The sequence below is a fragment of the Typopeltis vanoorti genome, chromosome 8 (assembly GCF_054136105.1).
Source record: "Typopeltis vanoorti isolate ZY-2024b chromosome 8, IOZ_Tvanoo_1.0, whole genome shotgun sequence".
Lineage (NCBI taxonomy): Eukaryota > Metazoa > Arthropoda > Arachnida > Uropygi > Thelyphonidae > Typopeltis > Typopeltis vanoorti.
In genome coordinates, this window is record NC_143556.1 from 64,279,124 (window position 1) to 64,299,227 (window position 20,104).

Here is a 20,104-nt window from a genome sequence, read left to right on the forward strand (position 1 = left end):
CAAAGATGGGAGATCTTGCTTATGGACTTTTTTTGGAGAAAAGCACCGCAATCAATTTGGAACAATACATAGAGACATTGTAGAAACTGAAGGAAAAAAAGCGAAAAAAAAAAAAAGCGCATACATAGAATTTGGCCACTAGGAACATGAATGAGGTTCTTCTCCATGAGAAAGTTCAACCTCACACCAGTTTGAGTACAATTGATGCAATACCAACATTTGGCTAGACGACTGATTCTCACAGTCCGGATCTGTAACCCATTGACGATCACCTCTTTGGCCCTCTGAAGTATAAACAACGCCGCCATTCTGCTGAACAACGAGTAGATGAAAGAAGCTGTTCTTGGAGTGCTGTCTTTGGAGTGAAGATTTTAACAGATTCGGCATTAATGCGTCAGATAGATGGTAAAATTCTATAGAGAATGATGTTGAAGACTTTTGTTGAAACTGAACGAATGCTCGTGAGAGATGCAGAATAAACCAGGCAAAAGTAATTGCTAGATAAATTATATTTTTGAGAGGGGGAGGGAGGCATAACTTTCCCCTTTGATGTAGTATTTAGTAGTAACTCAATAAATGTGTATGTGTGTGTGTGCGTGCGCTGCATATGTTCTTGGCCAGTGTCTGTGCGTTTTGTAGGAGTAAAATCCTTGAGGAAAATTCGCACTGGAATTCTCTAGAACAGCGCTTCCCAAACTGTGGGCCATAGACCCCTTGAGGGCCGTGAAATAATGAAAACAAGTTTAAAATCTTTTAAGACTAAATATTTTTTTATCTTAAAAGAAACGTATTTAATTTTTATTATTTATTATTTCTTCTTTGTTATTTTTTTTTTTATTTTAATGGAATTTTGCATCCTGCGTATTTCGGCGCTTAATGAATATTAGTAAATGTAGGCTTATTCATATGTTTCATTTCAAAGCAGAAATCTAAGAATTACAATTTTAAATATTTCACCTGATGTTAACTTTTTGTGTAGTAGTATTGAAACACATCCATTACATTAAATTGTTATTAAACTTCTTTTATGTTTTTAATTCTTTCTTTATTACTAATCGTTTTACGTTTCATGTGCTTGTACTGCAAATGTACAATAACAATATATCTATCCATATAAAAATATGAGATAATGTGGCATGTCAAATGTGTATGTAAGATGCTAAAAATGTAATATTTGCATTTGATTTTTGCAATATTCGTTGCGTATGTTTTGTATTGAATATAAATACAACAAATATTATAATAATATATGTCTATATTACGATTTTGTTTTGAGGGGAGCCGTGAAATATTTTAATTTTTCCAAAGGGGGGGGCCTTGGCATCCATAAGTTTGGGAAGCACTGCTCTAGAAGACGGGAATCGAACTCCGAGTCTTTTCATCCTAAGGGTATTATCGCTACGAACTGCGCAAAGCAAGAGCTGATGCTACTACAGGCTGATTTGTGGGGAAAAAAAGCGCTCACGCAGATCGGGAGAGGTAGATGATGGAAGCAAGTGTGAAACGGATGGAATTGCGTATCGATATTTGGGACATCAGCAGTGACTTGCAGCGCAAAACGGGACGAATCTCCTCCACTAGGCTTGCGTTACTCGTCGAAGATTTTAGCTGTCGATTAGCTTCGCCTCACGTGCCGTTCCCTGAGGTCCTCGAGTAGCCTGTAATCAGCGTTAGCCGTGCCATTAATGGGCTATTTTGGCTGCCAGCAGTGTGATGGTGTCATTTAATTACTTTAATTGTACGTCTGACTAATCACAGCGTGGCAGCTTTCCACAATTAGTCGGTCAGCAATTTTTTTCTCCCCCACACTTTGTGAGACGAAACAGCACTCGCATAAGGGACATCCGCAGTCCATTCGCCTGCAAAAGAAGTCCGAAACACACACACACACACACACACACACACACACACACACACACACACACACACACACACACACACACACACACACACACACACACACACACACACACACACATTTCTGTTTAATATTTTACTCTTGCGTTCCCTCACTCATTCAATCTTTGCGTTTACATGCTTCATTTACGTTACTTTCTTCTGTCTCTCTTGCTCTATTTGATATTTAGTTCATCTCTGTGTGTGTTCAATTCTGTCTTCTCTCATCACTTTTTCCCCCCTGCCCCTCTCTAGCTTTTTGTCTTTATTTCTTGACTCTCATCTTTATTTTTCTATTTTTCTCTTCTCTCTCTCTCTCTTTCTTTTTCAAATCTCTTTCCTAATCATTTCGTTTAGTATCAGTCATCATCCATCGCTAACAGCCTTTTAAATCCTATTTTGTCTTCTGTTTGATCCACGAATGTTCAGAATTGTGTGTGCAACCGTAAAACGCAGGCGAGCTCTAAATTTGTACTTAATCACGTATTACATGACACAGTTCCATCAAGCCCAAGTAGGTGCGACTCTATATCGTGAGTTTGATTGCAAGACATTGCCAGGTATGCGAATCACTTACAACTACGATTGCTGTGTTGTTTACTTGTTCGCTTAATGGAACGTCGGACAACACACACACACACACACACACACACACACACACACACACACACACACACACACACACACACACACACACACACACACACACACAGCTTCCGGATCAAGGTTACGTGGTCGATGGAACACAAGATGTCTATTTGCGCACCTGCACCGATGCATACTGATTGAATTATCCATATGACACCATCCGTTCTAATGAAATTAGACATACGAAGCGAGGATTTCGGCAATATTCATTGAAGAATGCAATCTGCTTCATTTTACAGATTTTATGTGAAATGCATTTCCCAGATAGAAGACCACATATCATGCTTCATTATCTTCCCAATTCTCTCACTTTGTAAGGCTAATGAAGACTTTTATTAGGATACTTTGTGTGCGTTTTCATTTAATGTTTGAAAGGAGGATAAAATAAAACTCTCAGCGAAAAAGTGGGTGAAGATTTATACCAACGTATCACACCTTTCTCTATTTCAAAGTCGATAATTAAGATATTTTTCGTAAAATGGTATCATACGTGAACAAGTATGACGTCATTATATTTAATTTGTCGGTGTAAACGGTCGGACATTTTCTACATGATATATTCAACGATTTTTTTTTTTTTTTTCATATCGTGATGTTCCTGTATTGTTCAAATTGGACAGTTTTTAATACTCACAAACAATTGGATAGTTACCATTTCCACTAACGAAAATATAACTTTATATGGAAAGGTATAATTCTATCCTATCGTATCCTATTCTCTCAGCCATACGGCTGGTGGGGGTAGCTATCTGCTACCATACTAAGGAGATTATTATGAGCAAGGTAGTTTCCCCTGGCCTTCCTTGCCGTAGTATATTTTATTACTGTAGCCGTGTGTGTGTTTACGGGATCGGTTTCCCTATTTTGAAGGATGAAAAAAAACCTTCAAAAAACCTATGAGACCTGTTAACTCACCTTTAGTTGAAAGAGTCCAGATAAAGGTTCCTTACGTCACTAACGGGAATCGAACCCACCAAAGGGTTTCGTCTATACTGACTGAGCTACGGAGGCTCAAAACGTGTAATAAAAGAACAATATGTCTGATGATCACCAATTTTTTTGATTACTTGTGTTCGGCTAACTAGAATAACAAATAAATAAAGAGAAAGCGAACTATTAGCTTAATGATAACAGAAAAAAAAAACCTCTGTCAATAAATATTTGATAAGCTTTTTATCTGGATGAATTTTAAGGAATCTAAAATGATTTTAAAAGCTAATAACCCAATGTATACTATGTATATGTATCAATAGTATAGTTTTGGAGCCTGTTTTAATTTTTTTTTTTTTTTTACAAATTGTGCAAAAAATTATCTTAATTTTCGAGTGTTTTTCTTTTAAGTAATTATATAAATAATTACAAAAATATCTGTAATTAAAATTTAATAATGAATAGCTTATCATTTTAAAATTAATATAAATAGAAAATTTGACTTAATTATAAAATACACCTTTACAATTAACTTTATAAATGAAATTCAAGATGTAATTAACATAAAAATTAAAGCCTCCATGGTCCAGTTGGTGTCAATCGAGCATTTTGGATGGAAAGACCTGGAGGGTGGGTTCAAAATCTCGTCTATGACGAGAAGAACCTTTATCCGATCTGGTCAATGAATCGTGTGTCAGATGGCCTTATCTGGAGTTGGATGGGTTTTTCTCTCGGAACCTTTTTTTTTTCCAGCGAAATTTAGCGAATGTATTAAGGAAATCATTAATTAATTGATATACGAAGAATTATTGGCCATAGAGGTAAGGAAGGTATAATCTATATACACTACCAGCTCTTATTACTACATTATTATTAGTTTAAATGCATGTTTATAAACTGTGTTTGTGTATTCTTTGGCCAGTTTGTATATTTGTGGTAGTAACTCTAGTTTTCAAGAAAATTTTCATCTTTCACGATGGAAAAAATAATCTTTTCGACTTCGTACATGACTGGAGAGTTCATTATAGCAAAAAAAAAAAAAAAACGTCATTATAAATGTTACTCTCGTACTATACTACGAGGTGAATGGAACTGGGTCTTTCCAACTACATGGATTTATTGCTATGCAGGAAATTGTAAATGGAAAAAAATCAAGTGAGACAAACTTTATAATTTTCTATTACACATCGCAATGGCTGAAACCGAGTTAATTTTTTTTCTTCGAAAAAAAGAAATCTTAAACTGCTTTAATATAGCGATATACTTTTTACCAAAAAAAAAAACGCGTTACCATCTATGCATCAGTGCTCTCCCACGTAAGAGATTAGCAAATGATCTCGTCTTAATCCTATTCTGCAGTCTGGATGAGATTAATGCAGGATCAAAGCTGTATTATTATATTATTTTGCAATTTTATGTATCCACGTCCTCCAAAGTATTATACTGTTGTATTATATATATATATATATATTTTTTTTTTTTTCACTTTTTTCACTTAAATTAATTTACTTCCTTTCTTCTACTTACAAGAGTAGGAAAATACACTAATTAAGTGCCTCACTAGTAGATGGGTTTCAATTTTTCTTTGAAAATATTGATTTTTTTTTTACATGTATAATCCGGAAATATAGGCAAACCGGCTTATTTAGAATAGTTTGTCTGCTTACCCAGTAACCAGTGGTGAGCTATTTAAAAAAAAAAAATCCGTATTTCACACAAAAACTTTTATTAATACAGCTTGTGTACAAATTCCACTCAAAAAGTATGAGAGGACAATCAACTTCTAAAGGCTACCATTTTTAAACAAATATTTCATGATCCAAACATGAAATATTTGCACACAATCAATTGTGTTAATGTATCTTACATAAGAAAAACATTTTTTAACTATCAAAATATAATAAGAATGAAATATTTTATAATATTTTATAAAACATTTGATTGGCTACCAGAAGGGAGAAGGGTAAAGATAGCGCATGCGCTTATTTTATTTTCAAACTTGGGCGCATTCGTTATAGAGGAGTTGAGACAATAATTCCAAATAATCCCCACACTGCCGAATAGACTGATTTTTGTTAGGTTACCGTATGAGTTTGTCGCTTAATATGTTTAAAATGTTTTTTTTTTTTGAAAAAATTAAAAAAGTAAACAAGAAGAACAAGGGGATCGCAAATTTGAGAAAAATTTAACAAAGGGCTCGCGCGATTCCTTTTTGAGTAGGTTGAGAATTCACCAAATGCTTTTTTTTTTTTTTAATACACAAACTTGATTTTACTGAACAAAACAATAAATGATGAAATGATAACCGGCGTGTTTTTTCCAGCAGAATTTAAGAAAGCTGTGGTGATATATCAATTTATAAAAAGGATGCAAAAATGATCATAAACATTATAGGCCAATCTCTCTCTCTCTCTCTACTTATGTCATCTCCAAAATATTAGAGAAATTAATCAAAAATAGATAGTAAATTTTTTAGGACAAAAAAAACAACAACAGCTACTTCTTCTCTAACCAGTATGGATTTAGACAGAAACTACACACTGTGCATGGGCTGTTGAACTTCACAAAATTGCTTAACTCATCATAATACCAACACAAACTAACTTTAGCAATTCCTGTAAACCTTCAGAAAGCTTTGACAGAGTATCCCATGATATTTTATTTAAAAAAAACAAAAAAACTGAAGACTATGGGAATTAGAGGTTGTATATATGTCATTTAATCTCTAGATCACAGGAAGTAAAAATTAACAAAAGTCATAGTAATTTCCTTCACCTAAATTGCGTTTTTCCCCAGGTTCTGTTCTTGGGTCAGTATTATTTATAATTTACATCAACGACTTCTGTGACCTACAGTTATTAAGTAAGGTAAACACCTTTGCAGATGACGCAGCATTGGTTTCCACTGCAAATCCTATAAGCGAAATGCTAAACATGCAAAAAATGTTCAGAAAAAAAAACAATTTTTTCATCCGTATATTCCTACATAACTAGAATTGTAAAAGTAATCTAAATTTTGACTGCACGGAGATAGAAAACGTGAATACTATAACTTATTTATGATTAAAAATTGAAAACAACTTAAGCTGGAAATCACATGTTACAGAATTATGCAAGAGAGTAAGATTTATGATACCTCGTGTCTTCTTTTTAAAAAAGATTCTTATGTTAAGAGCATTCTATTTCTCCTGGATACAGATTTTTTTTTGTTGTACGGTACGGTACACTAAGCCGGAGAGGAACATATCACACCACACTGACAACACTAATCTGGTCACAAAATAAATAAATACGCATTTTAGCCAAACAGTAAATACAGAGACATTACAGTAAACGCCAAATGTACGTATTTGGCGTTTACCCTGTTAAATATCTTATCACTTAGAGAATTATATATTGATAGTGTACTACTGCTCAGTCGGTATAGACGAAGCCCTTTGGTTGGAAAGGCCTGGGTTCGATTCCCGTCAGTTACCTGAGGAACGTTTAGCTGATCTCTTTCGGCTAAAGGTGACGCAGGTCTCCTACAAAAGTAGGGGTTTCTTTTTCACTCGGAACCTCTGTTTTTTTTGTCCCCCAGAACAGGCAAACCGGCCCCGTGAACACACATAGATTACAGTCCTGAATACCTCCCAGCCATATGCCGGTCCCGAGTCCGGATGAAATTGGGGGGGAAACAACGGTGAACTACCTTGTAAAAATCTCACCAAGAACATTTTGTGAATAATACCTACAAAGTCACTACGATCAGAAACGACTGAAAGGGGGAAAAATACTCTTCATAAGGTCTGATAATCAGTACGTAAGCATAAGAAAAAAATACTTACTTCTGCAGAAAAGCGGGCTTAAAATATTTAATCCTAAAAGCACAAAAGAAATAATACACAAATATTATACATATTTGGCTCCAAAAATCTTTAATCGCTTTCCTCTCTTTATACGAAAAGAAACCAACGTGAACACATCCAGTAAGCTGATTGGAGTACTTAAATCTCTATAAGAATATTGAAAATTTCTTTAGAATAAGTGTATAAAATGAGAAATTAATCGATGCAAAATAATCAGTTAATTAGTGTTTTATTTGGCGTATACCTTTGTAATTTAATTTTATTTAGATGCAGGAAAGTGTGCTTTCTTGAAGAAATCGTAATCAATGATTTTGAACAAACACATTCGGTCTGTAAAAGTGAAAAATAAAGCAAATCGCAAATTAGCTTTCTTTTCAGCATTCTGGATGGGACTCATTCCCCCCCCCCCTCAAATATAAATATAATTACGGATATAATGAGAATAAGAATGCTACAAATATGTGATGCGCAAGATGAGTGTTGCGAATATGATGGGTTCGTGATCAGCTCTTTGTAATCATTTGAACGAGCATTTTGAACAGACTTTCTCTGCAAAGGGTGTTTTCGGTATGAATGTATTATATATATGGTATAAAAACCGAATGTTTCATTTCATTATTTAAACTATCTAAGATACGAACACAAGAAGAAAGAAGAAAAGTATGTAACTCTGTCACTAGGTGTCGCTACATATAACACACACACACACACACACAAAAAAAAAAAAAAAAAACTTGAAATTTGCAATCTTCACCAGAATTGGTACAACTGACTAAAAACATGCACATCGATGATGATAGTAAAGCTAATTTCTAATTTAGTGTATAAAAAGTTAAAAACGTTATGTAGTTACACGTGACCACCAAAGCAGCTAATGTATGTCTTTTGCGCTACATTGAACTAATATTTTAATATTTCATTAATTAGTGATTACAGTATATTAAACTACAGGATTTAATAAAGAAAATATCGGTTTTTATTTTATTTTTGAAATATCAATCGATTATAATTTGCATTCACAGTTTTCAAAACCGATAAATATTATTTTTAAATTACGATATAATCTATAATTTATAAATATTGTATGGGACACAATTCTGATAACTTAAGAGAAGTTGTTTGTGTTATTTACATTCCTACCATTTATTTTTATTCATTAAAAATTTTAATATAGCGACATATAATTTACTTTATAATTACATAATGTTTTGTGTCGTAAAGTTCCACTCTTATAGAATTGTTGCTCCGTCTCAAGTCATGTGCGAGTCTGTCCGATTCTCTCCATGATCACATAAAGATTTCATAATCTTCCAAGAAAGTGTCGCACTTGTAAATAACTGACCTTGAGAGGTTTGACTTCTGTATAAAGCTTCAATAACAATCGCATTGCCGATTGGCTACAGCACTTTAGCTCATATGACGTCATCACAAGGGCGGTTTCTATTCGTTACCAGAGGCCCTGATCGAGTATACTAAATTAGATACAACCCAGGTAGGTCCGTAGGTTGAAGCGGAAAGAGAGAAAGTTCAAACCAACGATTGCAGCCGTTTAGCTCCGCTCAAGGCAGATAGGGCATGACACTTGCGACTCGCTTCCACGACTCTCGAGGCTACTCTAAGCAGTAATTGTTAGCAATTACCGGATCGCTCTTTCGCTACGGCCGCTTGACCGTCGGCCGACGGGTCATGACTATCGACTTGATGCCGCGCATGCAGCAGCAGCAGCAGATGCCGCCCGACCGCGACACCAGGACGGAGGGGTCCAGCTCCGCCGCGGCGAGTCCACACTCAGCACGCGCCAACTCGCCAGCGTCCGCCAGTAGCACCCCCTCTTCTTTCTTAATCCGAGATATACTAAGTGATCCACGACCTCAAAGACCCGTGTTCAGCCCTAGCAGCGATGTCTTATCGTCTCCTTCGACTGCGGCATCTCCGAACTGTCCGTACGAACTGGGGTCAGGTATCGATGCGCGGCACTTGTCGTTACATAGGCCGCAAGACGAAGACTTTAATTCGTTGCCTGGTGATGATGCAGACCGAGATGATGAAGAAGATGACGACGAAGAAGAAGTTACCGAAGACGAGGGCAGAGATACGAACGAAAGCGCTGAACACAACAGTAAGTAGTTGAATTAATCGATAGAATTATTGATTGATAGTATTTGTGGGAAAGGGGCGAGAGAAGTTAGCTGAAGGGTCATTCCCCTAGTTTAGGCTTCACATTAAGAATATTAATACAATCGACTTGAAGTTGCATTGATCATCGCATCCATTAATAATATTATGACTTTAAAAAGGTCCATTACGATATTGGTCTATTCGAATTGCGTAGTTGCCTGTGTAAGAATCGTGTGGGTGTGTTCACTACTAATGATGTACCTTAACCCCCATTAAATAGGCCTAATCGACTCATCGTTGCAGCAGGCTAAGTAAATAAGAGAAACGTATTTCACCGAGCCAAAACTAGGTAACATAACTTTCTCCTTTTATTTTTTTTCTATTGACTTCGGATTTTGATTGACTCTTTGGAAAAAACCTGGGAAACATTAATATGAAAATTTTCAGTGTGTGTGTGTGTGCGTGCGTGTGTGGTTCGGGAGGAACACACACACACACACACATCGATGTTTCCGCTAGAAAAATATTTTGGTTTAGTAGAATTACTACCTCAACGTTATTACTTGCTACACTTATTTCGAATTTCTTTAAAAATCCTGTTAAATATGCTTACACTTTTTTGGATATCATAATATTCTTTATATAAACACAAATATTTCCAAATCTATCTAAGTGAGAAGTTTTTATTGGCAATTCATAAACTTACCATTTTTAATTTTGCGTACAGAAATTATTAATAAGAGTTTTATGTTCAGGTCTCCGACAAGGTACGTTATTACTATCTTGGTCGAGTGGGAATGCTTGGATTATCGGTACTGGAACAACGAAGCAACAGTCTTGCTTCGCTGTTTTAAGTCTTCTCTCTAACGTTTGGTATCGCTTCATTTTTTTATTGTTCTGACTATATACGAGCTCGTATATATATATATACAAGCAGTTCACAATTTCTGTTTATAAATAACAACAGAATAATAATGGGTTTTAATATTTTTCTCAACTTCATGATATTCAAACAATGGTTTTTAACACAACAACCGACTCTGTAGAATAAACTTACGTGTCTAATAATTTTTTATATCTTTCGATACTGAAAAAAAAAAATCTTTACAATTTTGTGATAACTAAGCAAATAAAGTTACTGTTTAAAAGACTCTGTACCAGGGATCTTCAAGCTTGTCGGAAAGGATAGTTTTACATCCTAATAAGGGTAGAAACTAGGTGTGAGTTTGTAAGACTATTTGTGCTGTAATTAATTAATAAATAAGAGTATTATGTACCGGATCTTCATTCTATTTGATTTCGATCGCTGTAGAACATTTAAAGGAAATAATATCACCCTCACAAAGGACCATTCTTGGCCACATATTTGTAAACCCGAGTTCTAAACAACAGATGCTATTTGTTACAAAGTAGGTAGCATTCTTGTGAAAAAAAAAATTTTAATTAGGAATTCGTTATCAAAAAAATAAAATAACGAATCACTTTAAAATTCAATTGGATATTAGATTAACTGAAATGAAATACCCAACAGAAATCTTTAAGAACTCTCACACACAAAGCAACAAAGAGAAAATTCAATTTATTGCGCTCGTGAGATGTATTGGTTTTAATGAAGTGAATTAAGTAAACCAGCTGCTATTATCGAAAAGAAGGAAGTGTGGGTTGTCATTTTTGTTCTTAATAATTATTTTAAGTAAATTGATGTGAAGCAGCCATTGTTAAGATTAAAGATGGATAGATTCATATCTTTAAGATGAATCCTAACCATGAAAACTGTTGTATGTTTTGTACCGTAGACGGGCTAAGTGTTAATTAATTCGAAAATCCTGCTCAAGAGGCCATATACATTCTAGAAGAAACATCAGTCTCAAAGTTCGCAACAGAAATCGCCTATCACAAAACACTTTCCAAAATATCTATGCCACACTGGGATTCGAATCCATAGTCTATTGACTGTACAGCGGAAGCACTATCCATTTGGCCAACTGCCTGCGAAAGAAAGCAACGAACTCAGTTTCCGTTAAAATGTCTTTGCTCCCAACAAAGAAATCGAATTCTGGTCTTGGCATTTGAGCAAAACATTTTATAGGTGTCGCAGGTAGCTAAGAATATAAGTAGTATCAAAACAGTTATTACTAGTTCAGTGAATATTGAAATAATTCTCCTTTTAGGTGGGAGATGAATTTCATCGTCCGGTGTAAGATCACCTATCCACTTACTGGAGGCCTGAAATGGCTTAAAAGAGCTCCATTTTGGTCTCTAGAGCAGGGCTTTCTATGTAAAAATAAATTTAAAATAAGATATATATATGTATATATATATATATATATATATATATATATCTTAATTCCCATCTTAGAAAGACGTTCCTTTATTATATTATATTATTTTTATCCTTTGGTTCGCTAATTAATTTCACTAGTATGACAGCCAACATTTAATTTTCTCCCCCCTGAAAACATCAAACATTTCATAATGATGGAAATTTTCTCATGAAAAAGAGAATCAATTTTCAGTATAAATAAATAAAAATGGTATATAAAACAACATTATAAATAAGCTTTAAAATTTGTAAAAAAAATTATAATTTCGTATTTAATTTGAGTTTTATTTTATAATTAACAAGAAATTATATTATTTAAATATGTTTTTTACTATCTACTGCTCTGATATATTTATCTGCAGTTATATTAAAATCCTAACATTTATGTCCACTGCTGCATGTTAGACTACGAACTTTATCTTTCTAGGCTTCAAAACCCTTTCCTAGTGTCAGCTTAAAACTTTGTAATCAGAAAGAGCTTACCAGACTACACAAAGTCGGGTTGCTCATGTCCCGCTTATTGAGTACGTCAATCCGTATTTGCAAAAGCGGCAAGGGAAGAATAGCATGACGGAAAGATAACTGACCTTATTGAGCACGGATATGACTCTCCCTTTTTTTTTTTATGTGACATCGGAATTAGACAATGAACGACCACTGGATTCGGGGGTTTGTTGTGGATACGGTGGGTTCATTTGGTGAACAGAAGTGGCCATGCAAAAAACAGATTATATTTTGCTTAAGGAATGCGTCATTCGAGTCTCCTATTTAGATGGAAGTCAGTGGGGTTTTCTGTGTTATGAACCCGACAAAAGAACTCGAATGAGGGTCAAGGGGGTTATTAAACGGAATTTTTTATTATCATTAAAGCATCGAAAAATTTTCCCATTCAGGTTGGGAAAACAGCATGATTTGAGGAAAATATGTTTCTGAGGCTGATAACAACTCGTAGTATGTAATCATGCTACTAGAATCCCGCACTTTGCAGACTTTGGCACCACAGAAGTAATACTAATTGTTTTCTCTGATATATATTTTTATAAAATACAATAGCATAAATTATTTTAAATGTAATAGTTGATTAAAATTTCTTTTCTAATCTTTAAATCAAAACTTTATTAAATTTTTTAAAAAACACCATTTTATTTTTTATAGTTCTCATATATTTAATAATAAGCTTAACTCAATGGAGAAAAATGGACAATCAATCGACCGTGAGATGCGGTGATTGATTCGTTTAATCCAATACCCTTGGTGGGTAATGGATGGCAATGCTGTAGCCAATGAAGTTCTAACTGAGGCGCGGCTATTGCTGTTACCCTCCTGCCATGATCAGAGCTTTATTTAATTTAATTTTAATTAATGGAGAAAAATTGAGCTTTAATAGTAAAATTACTCTTGTTTACAGGTAGTTTTGGCGTGCAATACAATATAGGCTTACGCAATCTGTCGGTGGTGGTTCGCTTGTTTTGCTTTGCTTGGTGGTGGGAATGAGTCATATTTTTCTAGTCATTTTGTATATGTTTATTCGCCTGAAGCAATATCCTTATAAGGACTGGCTTAAAGGGGCGAAGCAAGAATGCTTTTCATCTTCCCCGTTATAATAATAAGCTTAACTCAATGGAGAAGAATGAATCAATCGACCGTGAGATGCGGTGATTGATTCATTCAATCCAATACCCCTTGGAGGATAATGAATGGCAATGCTATAGCCAAAGAAGCTCTAACTGAGGCTCGGCTATTGCTGTTACCCTCCTGCCATGATCAGAGCTTTAATAGCTCAATAACACCTTATCCCTACACTGTCCTCTACAGATAACGGGGAAGATGAAAAGCATTCTTGCTTCGCCCCTTTAAGCCAGTCCTTATAAGGAAAGTGTGCATATTATATATCATATCAGAGGTAGGTTACCGTGAGATGTGGTGATTAATATCCTTGGAGGGTAATAATGGATGGCAATGCCGTTGCCAATGAAGTTCTAACTGAGGCTCGGCTGTTGCTGTTACCCTCCTGCCATGATCAGAGCTTTAATAGCTCAATAATACTTTATTCCTACACTGTCCTCTACAGATAACGGGGAAGATGAAAAGCATTCTTGCTTCGCCATTTCAAGCCAGTCCTTATAAGGAAAGCGTGCATATCATATCAGAGATTGATTTGTGCAATGCTCATTAAATCAATCGACCGTGAGATGCGGCGATTGATTCGTTCAATCCAATACCCTTGGAGGGTAATGGACAGCATTGCTGTAGCCAATGAAGTTCTGAGGCTTGGCTATTGCTGTTACTCTCCTGCCATGATCAGAGCTTTAAATGGCTCAATAACACCTTATCCCTACAATGTCCTCTACAGATAACGGGGAAGATGAAAAGCATTCTTGCTTCGCACCTTTAAGCCAGTCCTTATAAGGCCTAAGCGTGCATATGCATATCTGATTTTGTGCATCCAAGACTGGACTACGAAGGCTATGTGAGAACTTAGATCTTGGTTTCCCTGAGAGTCTTTTTATTGCCATCACTGGTCTGTTCCTCTCCCATTATGTTTAAGCGATAAGCGGCAATACATTAATGTATTTTGTAGTGCTTTAGAAGACCATAAGAAAAGATCTAAATAATATTGGAATCGTGACAAACAGAAGATGAATTAGAAGGAAAAATTATTATTAGGAAACTACAAATTATATAAACCTAATCAAATAATACTATTAGAGTATCGTGTACGTGTCGTACGGCGCCGTGAAAATGATATTTTTTCTAAAAATATTCATGCTTACATGAGGGATTTAACCCGCATCTTGTTAGTTGGAAAGCGGAGGCGTTATCCACTTGTCCAATCAGGCTCGAATGTAATATGTGATGATCGAATATAATACTTTTAATTAGTGTAGAATGTAATTCTTCCTGTTTCGTATTCGTCGATTAAGTTTTTCGGCAGAGAATTATGCTCACGCGTGTCGAAATCATCTTTGGGTATAGCTTAGTCATTTCTACAAGAATCATTCTTTTCTTTTTAAACGTAATTATTCTTAATAGTGGTTGTTTGTTTAAAAAACAGTTACTCGAAAATGTTTGCATTTCACTGCAGATTGAAGGGTGTTGCTAGATGTTCATCTCTACAACTGTTCGAAAAATAAGTTAAAAAAAAAAACAGTCTGAATTAGCATTTAAAGAGAAGGGAGAAAAGGAAAAAAAAAACACCTTCTCTACTTTCTGATAGTTCTTGGGTTGAATTGTAAGGAATTGTAACGAAAAAAGTAATGCTATACGGCCAGTGTTGTACTAAGTTAATTGGGTGTGTTCTCTGGATGGTTTTCCTGTTTTAAGGAATAAAAAAACCCGGAGTTTTCAAACGCTTCCGCTTATGTTTGAGACTATCTAAATTGAGCTTCAGTTATAAAATCTTTATAAATGTTTCTCGGGTCCTATACGATTATTTGAAATCAGGTTTCTTCCAACAAGATGTCGGAGCTATCGACTTAGGTACAACCTCTGGCATTTAACTGTTATTTCGTTGTATTTAAAGAACGTTTATTTATTAAATATCAAATTTCATTAAATTCTCTTTAACCAAAACTTTGCAAACGTAAAAAAATTCAATAAAATTCTTGCACCCAAAGCACTGTTATGTGCTGCTATTGTTGTTGCTATTAGAATTACGGCCAAAGAAGCTGGTTATTGTCTGAATACGTCCTCTGATCACTTTTGACAGCTTCTTATGGATCTTCTGCTGATAAATATAGAAATCAAAACAAGAAGACTTCGCATATTCAAAATATTTCAAGTTTTAATTAATTAAAATCAAAACACCATAATAAATCTTACATATTTAAATATTAAATATTATCCTTAAAGTTGCGTAAATTGGTTTTGGATATGCTCGTAAGTTGTATTGTAAAAAACGTATTTTGATTGTTACACTAAACGTGGATTTGAATTTTTATGGGTAGAAGACTCCAACAATAAAACAGCCAGACAGCAGCGCGTGACCTTTGTATACCCTACTTCAAAGCCACCCACAGCTTCGTTCCAGAACGCAACCATTTGAAACCGTAAATTTATTTATTGCGATCATTTGTGCGCGGGTCAATTGTCTCAGTAATCTCAGAGGACTTCATTAGCTTTGCTCCCACGCGTGTCACTCAAAATGGGAGTGTTTGTTACTCCCGTCGTAGATTCCTGTCGGTGAAGCAAGGACGCGTGTAGCTTTAGATTTTAAATTGCGAACGACCTTCCTTGTGTCAAAGGTGATATCTCTCTAGACTTGTTCGGAGTGGTGATGAGAGATTCGCTTGATTCATCCTGACACCGATTTCTGTCCAGGAAGAAAATATAACATCGATTTTTTTTTTCTTTTAGAAAAAAATAAATTAAAATATACCTACGCGGTAGCTTCACTGTGTGTGAAACGGATAAAGCAGACGGAGGTCAGATACTACTTATAGAACGTATTATTTTTAATTCAACTTTGTCCATTTGTAGGCTTGAAACTAACATTTGCACAAAGTTGGTGAAACCAGCTGTACCACAAACGGAAGAATTTTACATTCGAAATTAATTAAATCCGAGTATGAATGAACTGAAAAGAGTAGAAGGTGCGTAATCCGATGAATTAAAATTCTTGCAAGGCCATAACACTACTAGCGTTTGAGTTATCATGATTTGAAGTTGTTTACCTATCGTGATCTAGGGACATCAAATCCAGGTGAAACCATTTTAACTGTCCAGTTAAAATGGTTCCAACAGTTCGTATAGGAATACATATATGATAGCCTGGAGACTTGGATAATGTTGCATAATTAACATGAATCAACAACTGTTTCATGATTCTTTGCAAGTTTTAACAGTTAGGGGCCGTCTAACTTATTAGAGATTCCTGTTCTCTCTCTCTCTCTCTCTCTCCTCTTGTTTAGACTACAACTTAAAATATTATTCTTCGCGTTTGAAATAAATGAGCATTCCCAGAGGTTAGTAATGATGAAATAAAGGGATGGATTTCATAATTAAAAGTATCCATATAAGTTTAAAAAATTCCCCGATTTACTGCCGCTACTAAATGAAGATCAAGATATTTCAGTATTTAATTAGCAGATACCCACCCACTCACCAACACATCCACATCTACCCATCCACAAAAAAAAAAAAAGTTGCCGACATTGTAACATACTTTGTTAAACCTTAGCGATGCACTCAAGAAAAGAAGAGCTTCGAAAGAACTTACGATAAGAGGCGACAGAGAAAGTTCCTTTATAAAGGAATTTACAGCTATATATTAAATGTTATGAAAATCACATATAAAAAAGGTTTGTAGTCCTTTAGTTCCACCTCCAATAAGCGAGATAGTGCTACCTCCCTGTGTCACAAACTCAGTTACATGGAGGTGCCATCTAAAGAGAACCATGAGCAGCGAACCCATGGTTGGAGAACGGGGGTTATGCACTCTACCAACCACACCAAAATATGCTTCTGCAAAGGCATATATTGTACTTTTCCTATCTTATCAGTGGTCCTAACAGGCATCCACGACCTTTCCAAGTATTATTGGACTTCTCAGCCGTAATTCGAAGATAAGGTGGTTAGCCTTATGCCTCGCGGTGTGTCTGTAGATGCGTGTGTTCACCGGGCAGGTTTGCTTATTCTGGGGGATGAAAAACCCGAGTTTCCGGGTGAAAAAAAAAAACTGCTACCTCTATATGAGACCGGCTAATTCACCTTAAAGTTAATAAAGGTTCCTCACCTCACGAGAATCGTTCTTTACAGGATGGGAATCGAACCCAGATCTTTCCGACCAAAGGGGCTTCGTCTATACCGACTTAACTACGGAAGCTTCAGTGAAATCATCCATTTAAATGTTATGAAGAAAAGTCATTTATACTGAATCTGAAATGTGCCATGTTTTAACTTAAAGGAGAAACTTAAAAAAAAGAAAAATCCTACTTATTTCGCTTTCAGTTAGGTCATAGACTTTGCCCACACACACACACACACACACACACACACACACACACACAAAGACAACCAAAATTTAAATATTAATACTACTTACAGCTATTTTGCCTATTTATATAAAGAGTACCCTTATGAAAATAGGCAAAATAGCCGTAAGTATTGATAACAGCTTAGAAGAGTAACATGGAAGATTTCCAAAAATACTATTTATAAAATTTAAATAGTTTAACAGTAATCGAAAATTACAATTAACATGAAATAGCGTAATATTTGTAAAACTGTTCCAAAATCATTGGCAATAACGATTATATTTATCAATATGTATTATTCACAGTATGAATATGTTTCTTTTAGATTGTTCTTTCGATTTCAATGCTTATGTTTGCCTTTCCAACACTATCGAATTAATGTTTAAACGGTTTACAACAGCGAATTGATTTTATATTATTTCTTCGAGCGAACTGTTTTGGGATATAATTTTTATTACTCAGAATAAAATTGTTAAATGTGTCATAACAAAAAACACTAGATTAGGATAGAGATGTGGTTGTATGATATAATGTATAATCTATGTGATATATTAGTGTACACTTCTAACTTTGTCAGATTTAATTATATATTTTCCAAGAAATACCCTAACGTTGAATTCATTATAACATTATCGTACAAAATATCAATATCTCTATCTCTTTCATTGCATCAATTTAACTTCGTATTCTTTTGAGTGAGAAAATGAAATAGAAATGTTTCTCTAGCGGATTATTTCATTATGTTCAAACATGTTATTGTGCAACGCCATCTAAGAATTCACTTTCATGTCAAATTTTACTATGCAGTTAACGAATGCTATTTCTTAAATTAATTACAAAGTTCGTCAAATGATGGCGCTCATTGAAACACTCCAGAGATGACCGAGAACTAATTCATTTATAAGGAAAAGCTACTTTAAGGATTTATAAAGTCGGTTTCTGAATAATTCTGAAATGAATTTTTCCTATTTTATATATTTCTTTTAAAATGTTCCCTCATTATGAAATAATGAAATTCTTGATTCAAGAGATGTTTGATGATAGATACAAAAGTCCTAAGATAAGAAATAAATTATAAGTCGGATATGTATTTATTGTGATGGATTCTTAGCAAGACCTTGATGTGCATATTCTGATTTGTTTTCTGCTAAAGGGAGAAAGATGAACAAAGGATAAATGAGGCTCTCAGAAGGGAATCTTTCACATGACTCGACTATTTTATTAAGAAATTGAAAGGTAAACTATTTGAAGGCAGTAATATCTTAACTAGACCAAATGATTCACAAAACTGAATAAAATCACGACTATGTTTGCTTCAATTCAATAGCTATAAGGAGAAAATGAAAATTAACTCATAGAAATGGAATTACTTAATGTCAACGGATGCTAACAACAATAAATTAGTTACGTCTTATATTTATTACTAATCATCTGTACCTGTGTTTGAATAATAGCCAATTTAACAGATAGCAGTGCATTATAATAAAAGATAAATATCTTATTTGAGATTTAAATATCACTTCGCTAAGCGACACCCTGGACGAATCTTGTTCAAAAGTGTATCAGAAACTTATATGATTCTGAATTATTCTAACCTTACCCGATCTGTAGTACTAAATATGCTACAGGGTGGAGGAAGGATTGACATGAAAAAATAAATACATAAGTCTGATACAGTTTTACCCAATAAAATTAAATGTAGTGATATATTATTTGGCATTTCTCTGAAGAAAGGCAGTCTACCTTCCATTCACACAATAAATAAAAAGGTCTAAACATGTTTGAATTAAATTTTTTATTTAAACCGCTTATCGCGTTTTATTTTCATTTATTTTTTGTAATCTTGCATTGTGATACAGTTTTACTTCAGAAATTATTTTATTGTGCATAATTTGATGGTGATATCCTAAGTTATATAATTCAGAAAGAAAAGGGAAAAAAAATTTCGTGGGCTCGTCCGGGATTTGAACCCGGGACCTCTCGCACCCTAAGCGAGAATCATACCCCTAGACCAACGAGCCAGTTGTAAAAGGGTTCTTTTCAATATTCCTATTAAATACATATGGTTTCTTGATGCAAGCATGTTTTTAATTTATATAAAAAATCAATTTTTTGAGTAATAATTAAACCACACAAATTATAGTTAAGTATCAGATAATCACCAACTCAGGTCCTACTTCGTTTACTGATTTTTCCCCTATAAATTTAAGTATAATTTTAACTATCATACTTAGCATTAATTTTAAGAAAATTTTAAAAAAAAAATGAAAGTAAAGTAGCTTCATGGTCTTTTACAAATAAGTATTGAGAGAAGTAACAACATGATATAAGCAATTTCTCAAAGATTCTCTCACACGCACACACATA

The 20,104-nt window shown here is 34.6% G+C and overlaps 1 non-coding gene across 1 annotated transcript; it reads right to left on the reverse strand.

The window, feature by feature from the left end:
- Nucleotides 1-19,686: 19,686 nt before the first annotated feature.
- TRNAP-AGG (transfer RNA proline (anticodon AGG)) lies at nt 19,687-19,758 on the reverse strand. The gene has a single exon. It is a non-coding gene; the product is annotated as a tRNA-Pro (tRNA).
- Between the last annotated feature and the right edge of the window lie 346 nt (nt 19,759-20,104).